At 40.4% G+C, this 6,679-nt stretch overlaps 1 protein-coding gene across 1 annotated transcript in view; it reads right to left on the reverse strand.

Moving 5' to 3' along the window:
* The window catches only part of Obsc (Obscurin), a 493,648-nt gene that overhangs the window by 441,021 nt on the left and 45,948 nt on the right, over positions 1 to 6,679 (reverse strand). The window lies entirely within an intron of this gene.

A 6,679-nucleotide genomic window follows, 5' to 3' on the forward strand; every position in this document is an offset into this window, starting at 1 on the left:
TGTTTTGAGGAACGGGATGGTAATGTTGTTACAGGATGTGCCTCTAGCTACAAGACATGACATGATTTATCAGCATGATGACTGCCCAGCTCGATCCCCCGATCGATTTGACGCCTTGCGACTTCTACATTTGGAGCCACATGAAAGACTTAGTTTACAACACACCGGTAAACTCGCAAGAAGAGCTCAGGGAGAGGATCTTTACAGCTGGTCAACACATCAAGGACACCATCACATTACGAGTTAAGAGAACAAATGTCCGTAAAAACCCGCGTGCCTGCATTTGTAATGGAGGTGCCCACTTTGAGCAAGACGTGTAATGTTCTTTAATTGTATTGTTCATTGATTCCATTCACATGAAGATGAATGAAGTATTATTTCTTGTACACAAATGTGAATGTTAGCAACATTTGTACCTTGTTGGATAGCAGATGTCACAAGAAAGTAATTTAAGTAATTTGTACGCTTCGTGTCATACCATTTTTGTTATTAATATGTTGCCAAGTAAACTAAGAGTACATTTTTTATCATCACTTGTAAGTTTAGACCCATCCGTTACTTACATGTGATTGTTATTTGGGAAAAACTTTTTTTCAACGAACCACTTATTTGTTAGCTATCAGAAAACGCTCAAATAAGTTCCATACAATGAGCAGTTTTTTCTCAATTCATCTTTTTATGTGGCAAATTGTCATTTTTTAAAAAAAAACAATTGAAATTCGATTATCTCGAAAACTACTAATTTTCGGACGGGGTATCATATGGTCAAATTTATTACAAATTGTCTCTACTTTAACCCCTTTCAGGGAATACATCTAATTACCAGTCACCCTGTATATTTGAATTTATATTAACCCATTCTGCGAGCCAGAACAGCAATTAATTTCTGTTATACATATAGAATATAAAAAATAGAAGTTGGTTAATAGAGTTAATTGTGATTAGTATTGTATAATTAATTAGATCTTAGTAAGTAAAAAAATAGTAATAATGAGTTATGCATATATTTGTTTCTATTCCTTTATTTTGATCGTGAATTTAGTTATGCGTGAATTGTAATATATTGCACATACTTTAAAATGTACATTATATATCAACATTGTTTGTTGATGATAAAAAATCTAATGATTTGGTTTCCGTTAATTGTTTATTCTGGAAAACAGAACAGATTAGGTATAGTACATTTCCATTACTTACTAAAATGTATAAAAGTTCACAGTTATGTAGATTTTCCTTAACCACGTGAAGGCATTGCCTTCCCGATTATGAGGGCCTGAACAGGGCCCAATTGTCCGGCTGGAACTAACTAACTCTCTAGCCTTCTTAAACCCGAAGGTTTATGGCTGCAGCAACACAGGCCTTCCATCTGTCCATATCCTGGGCAAGATTAATCCAATCTTTCCCATCCTTACCGATCTCCTTTAGGTCCATCTCAACGTTATCCCACCATCTTCTTCTTGGCCTTCCTACAGGTCTCTTACCCTCAGGTTTCCCAACAAGAATCCTGAAAACTCCTCTTTCATCTCCCATTCGTGGCACATGGCCTACCCACCTAAGTTTTCTCGATTTAATCATTGTAATATCTGGACATGAATACAGATTGTGCAGTTCTAAATTATGTAACTTTCTCCACTCATCTGTCTCCTCGTCCTTTTTTCATTCAAATATTTTCCTAAGAATTTTATTTTCAAATAAGTCATCTCATATTCTAGTTCTCAGTTTCCGACACGTGCAGGGAGCTTTATTACTACAGTCAAATTGCTTGGCCGAGAAAACCAAATGATCCTCAAGAAGTGCATAGCCACAAGCAGCCTGCGATAGACCCTCACTTAAGATGCACCCGACGGAAAGGTTTGGAAATTCTTCAAAGAAAGCGGAAGAATCAGCGAATAGCTACAATAGGAGAAGGCGTGAGGACACTCTAATTGATTGATTGATTGATTTACTTTATTTTACTTCGCTTTTTGTGCCACTTTTGGCTAATTTGCGAAGATGTGGATGAGTGATATGATGAAATTGATGAGTGGACACTCATAAACTCCCCTGCCCAAGCCGAGATTCGAACCCGGGATCCCTGGCGTCGTAGCGCGATGTGCTAACCACTCCGGCGCGGGAGCCACAGTCAAAGAAAGGAGAACATCATTGTAGACATTTCGAGGCTGGGCGAGCCTCAGAGCCGCTTTATTATCGGAGAAGTCTCCGCTTGAGTCCACTCACCCAGGTAATCGAACCCGGGTCTCCAGCATAGCAGTCAGACGGCTTCCCAGAGTTGCAGGGGAATCGAAATCGATAACTAAAACGTATAGCAGGGACACAGGGATCAGCACAAAATTCAACGCTTGCAATTATAATAAATTTATGCTAATGTGTTTCTTCACATTATTGATTAATTATTAATCGATGTTGGGGATGAAAATTCAATATTCATTCTTTAAGTTAAACATTTTCGTTAAACACCGTGAACCAAAAGGTACTTTACGATTTTGATGTCATACAGCACAACTTGTAATTGTTATAGAGGAAAATACACTCGCCCCCTAGTAATAAAGTGTAAATATTTTCTTGAACTGTTGGAACCGTTTCTTTACTTGTTGAAGATCCATTGTTAAAAGGTGCCAACAATGGTCGACCAAGCCTCATTGTTGGAGAATAAGTAAAGATGGATGCACCCAAACTGCCGTAAATGTGTATGAACAGTGCAGAAATTGAGATTAGGAAGTTCAATAAATTTGGATAAGTGTGAAAATCCATTGTTATAGAGTGCCAACAATGGAGAAGCAAGATTCATTGTTGAAGAACAAGTAAAGATGGATGCTCCCAAACTGGTTTCAACATACTTCAAACAATGAAGAAAGTTGAGATTCGGAAGGAGAATAAATTTGGATAAAGTGTGAAAATCAATTGTTAAAAGATGCCAACAATGGAAGAGCTAGCTTTATTGTTTTAGAATAAGTAAAGATGGATGCCCCCAAACTGCCGTAAACGTACTTGAAACAATAGAAAGTTGATATTTTGAAGGAAACTAAACAAAGGTAACTAAACAATAGCGGATGGCAATAAGGGCTATAAAGGTTAACAATTTAATCAACTAACAGCTTTCTTTGTTGATTTCTTCATTATTATCTTCATTGTTAGAGTAAGTAAAATATCAGAAAATGTTAAAATTACGTACAGTATGTACAATTGTCAAAATAATTACAAAAAAAAAACACCATCCTGCTTGAAAGAAAATATTAGATTTTATCACGATTCTTTTTTGACGTGGAGTGTACTATGTCCCATTTGATTTACCAACTCGTGGAGTTTTATTGTGTATTAGTCCACTTCAACACACGCACCTCTGGTGGCGCGTACAGCATGTCCTTGTCAACTGTGGCAATGGCAGTTATTATTCTGGCCTTCAAGTCATCAAGATCAATGACACGAGTCCTCCTCACCAAGCATATCAGCTTAGTGCTCCATCATACTGGGCCTTAGATGCGAGATGTTCTGGATTGGACATTTCCAGCACGTGGAAAATATGGTCCAATTGCCTGGCCTCCTAGATTCCCTGATATTACACCCCTGAACTTCTTTTTGTGTTTCTATGCCAAAGACAAAGTGTACACCGATCCTGCCATTGATCTTCATGATTTGAAGGCCAGAATAACAGCAGCCATTGCCACCGTGGACAGAAGGATATGGAAGGAGTTGAATTTCGATTAGATGTTGAGATGCGCTTGTTGAAGTGGACTAATACACAATAAAACTCCATGAGTTGGTAAAGCAAATGGGACATAGTATGTTCCTCTACATCAATTTCAAGTTGTGTTGTACATCAAAATTATAAAGTACCTATTGAAACACCCTGTATTTTTTCTTATGTACTTATTTTTTAGAAATGAATACAGTAAAACCTTGTTAATCCGGATCCCGATAAGCCGGACTTCGCTTAATCCGGAGAAAATAAAACAATGCAAGGATTTAAATGTGGCTAGAAGTCAACAAGATAATTCCCCAAAGAAAAGGCAGCCACTTTGTACGTACTGTACTGTATAGTGTATTTAGGCCTATGCCCTTTAAATCCACCATAATATACGTGTTTTGTTGCTATAAAACGTAGTTTTGATGCATTTTCTACTGTTCTTTTAGGTTATTTCAGTTAATCCGGACTTTCGTTAAACCAGTCAACTTATCTCCCCATTAGTCCGGATTAACGAGGTTTTACTGTATGACGGTTTGTTGATTGGTAAAATTATGAGAGCAACGAGTGCTTTGTCCTGGGACACGACAGGCCTTTGGCGCAGAGTTCAGTACAAGCTCTGCGTGTGTGTGCTGTTTCGATCGCCAAGTGCTCGCGACAAACAAAGGGTTTAAGCAGTAGCAGGGAATAGGAAAGAGGCCCCAAGTAGTTCCACCCAAAGGAGACAAAATAGCCGTGGCACGGGAGGAACAAGCAAATACTGATATCCATCAACGTCTGCAAACGGGGACGTGTTGTGGTAGGTCGAAGAGTGCAGATAGGAAAAAGCGGAGTTCTGGTTCCCCCGCTTTTATTTTCGTTCTCCGTTCCCCTCCGAGTCCGAGGGGACTTCGCAGACGCCTGGAACACAAGACCACACAGCACAGGGGAAGACGAGGAGGGAGTTTGTACGAGGGGGTATCGTAAAGTTTTGACAATCACCATGAAGTTTTTTAGCTATAAGCGTGAATTTTTGTCTGTAAACTTATTAAACCCTATGTAGCTAATGGTGCAAAAACCAAGTGATTGTGTTTTTTTGTTTCTTCAGAAATCGCATGAGTTAAGAGGAAAGTGTGAGATGGATCAAATTGATGCCCGAAGTGTGATAAAGTTCCTGCATTTGAAGGGGAATAATGCCCGGCAGATCCATGATGAAATGAAAGCTGTCTATGGTGAGGATTGCCCATCATATGATACTATTGCGAGGTGGAAAAGGAATTTCCAAATTGGCCACATGTCACTCACAGACGAGCCAAGAAGTGGGAGACCGTCACGCATAGACGACGCTGTCAATGTGAAGAAAGTGGAGTGTCTTATCCTGGAATTTCGACGTACAACCATTTAAACAATAATGAACAGAACTGGGGTTAGTTATGGTAGTGTGTCAAAAATAATTCACGAAGAATTGCACATGACAAAGGTGTCTGCACGCTGGGTTCCACGCTAGCTGACTCCTTTTCAAAAACACACAGTGCGAACTTTCGAGGCGGATGTTGACCCTTTTGGAGCAGGATGAAGATGATTTCTTTGGTCGTCTGGTAACCATGGACGAATTTTGGGTCTACCAGTACGATCCAGAAACCAAAACCATGAGTAAGGAGGGAAAGCACTCCCATTCCCCCCCACCCAAGAAGGCAAAAGGTGCAGAAGTCGGCAGGGAAGGTCATGCTCTCCGTTTTCTGGGATTGTCGCGGGGACGTATTCACAGACTACCTTGCGAAGGGTCAGACCATCACTGGCGACTACTACTGCACGCTTCTGGACAAGTTGCGAGGTGCTCTGAAAGAAAAACGGCGCGGCATGCTCACGAAAGGCGTACGTCTCCTGGCCGATGATGCACCCGCTCACACTTCGCAAGTTGCGATCGAGAAGGAAAGCCAATGTGGATAGGAAATCTTGCCGCATCCACCCTATTCTCCCGATCTCGCACCAAGTGACTTTTTCTTATTCCCTGAAATGAAAACCCGTTGCGGGGTCGGCGATTTGACACCACAGATGACGTCATTGTGGAGGTTGAGCAATGGTTTTCGTCGCAATCCAGGAGTTTTACAAAGAGAGCCTTCGGAAGGTCAAGAAACGATGGGAGAAATGTGTGGCTATGGATGGTTACTATGTACAGAAGTCCTAAGTACCTCAATATAAAACACCAATTCTAGCTCGTTTAGAACAGGGTGATTGTCAAAACTTTACGATACCCCCTCGTAACCTCCCCCCCCCCAATAATTTCATTTCCAAAGCCTGGTTTACGTTAAAAATTAGTACCTGCCACTAAGAAATGTTCGATCCCAAGAATTTTATGTGATTACGCTAGGTGTATGTTATTTATTATTAGCTTTTAAGAAATTTGGTTCAAATTAGGTGCACTCGTTACCGTGGTCAAAAATTGCAGTTCCTTGAAATCGTTGAAAACTTTGGTTTGGTTTGAGTTGGTGTTTTAAGTCCACTTTATGCACAGTAAGGCTAATCGTGACTGGACCTACAGTTTAAAGTGGGATCCGAACCACTTTGCCATGTGCCTCCACAGGGTATCAAAACCGGAAACCCTCGATTACATGGCGATGACGTTACCACTACGCCATCGGGGAGGCCCCAGTTCTAACTTGAAGATTTTCGAATTCTAGCGTCTTATACCTGTCGGTCAAGTTTACTAAGGCCACTGCAGTTATATTATCGGGATTGTCCAGTTTATATCATCATATAAGTGGCAGCCTTCGAATTGAATGTAGAGACTAGCATGAAATTTCCTCCCCTTTCATTTTTAGATTTTCAAACTTCATTTCGACTGAACAAGAAAAAGGAAAACCTCACTTAAGTATATTCTGTCAAAGCTTCTCCCTTGATTACAAGGCGACGACGCTACCACTGCGCCATCGAGGAGGCCTATTGAAAACTTTGAATGAACCACATAACCTTGGTTCCAACTACTAACTGAACGTGAACAAGAGATGCATCCTATAT

Source organism: Lepisma saccharinum, chromosome 17, assembly GCF_977018435.1.
Source record: "Lepisma saccharinum chromosome 17, izLepSacc3.1, whole genome shotgun sequence".
Lineage (NCBI taxonomy): Eukaryota > Metazoa > Arthropoda > Insecta > Zygentoma > Lepismatidae > Lepisma > Lepisma saccharinum.